Here is a 1,118-nt window from a genome sequence, read left to right as displayed (position 1 = left end):
GCATGAGATGGGATGAAGCGGGCTATGAGAGTGGACCGATCAAGTCTTATTTATTTATTTCTCTCAGAGGGACAAGAGGGTCTCCTGTTCAGTGCGTGATCTCCTGTCACCTGTTTTCACCTGTTCGAAGAATAGAGTGCCTTTCTTAAATAAGAAGTGAAATTCCACCTATTTTAATGAGAAATTAAAATTGATTTGGCTAATTAATTGCCCATAAATACCCTCTGCCATTTAAAGTTTATGCATCCATATGCACACAATTCATGCTAAATGTTATGATGCTTTCTGTGTTTATGTGGAAGTGTTTATTACCGCTTGACAGTGTACTGGTCATGAGTGGCACATGATTGATTTGTTATCTGCTTGGATTTCAATTAGGTTTTTTTGAATACACTCTTCATGGCTCAAAACGGATGTTGCTTTAGATGAAAGTTGTACATCCTGTCAGTTTCTAGGTTGTAGCTTTACATGAAGGATACTTTATGTTCCACAGCAACACACAAATGAGATTGTGTAGCCCACTAAAGCAAGTGAATGTAGCACATATTTGTAATGACTTGCTTGTGCCTGACCAGTCAGTCATTATACCTGTTGGCGCAGTGAGTTTAGCCATCTTTAAAATACTTGGATAATGAAGTCTTTTTTTGCCTTTATTTTTTAATCAATAATTAACATTTTCAAGCTTTGTGTCCACGCAATCTGAACTATTCAATATTTCCAATATTACTTTATGAAAATATATCTTCAGAATCAGAATGGATGCTCTAACAATACCATTCATCCAAATAGATATCATTTATTTTTTACATTAATATTGTTAGAAACAGTCAATAAATAATGAGTTAGAAAGCAATTTTGTTTTAAACAAATAGGGTCATTTCTTTCCCATGCTTTGGCAATATATTCTAAATGATATTTCCGGTACAATGCCTCTTGGGGTACTGGTGTAATAAATGAGTCTTTTTTCCAAGTGATCCAAATGTTTGACCCTTCCAGGTAACCATATCTCAGGAGCTGCTGGTGCTGAGTCATGTACAGAAGGGGGCCACTCTTATCTCCCCTCTCCAGGAAGACTTTTTCAGGCAGTTGGGTGTGGGGTGAAATGGGAACGTTGGATG

The sequence above is a fragment of the Xyrauchen texanus genome, chromosome 24 (genome assembly GCF_025860055.1).
Source record: "Xyrauchen texanus isolate HMW12.3.18 chromosome 24, RBS_HiC_50CHRs, whole genome shotgun sequence".
Classification (NCBI taxonomy): Eukaryota; Metazoa; Chordata; class Actinopteri; order Cypriniformes; family Catostomidae; genus Xyrauchen; species Xyrauchen texanus.
This window is presented reverse-complemented; position numbering follows the sequence as displayed.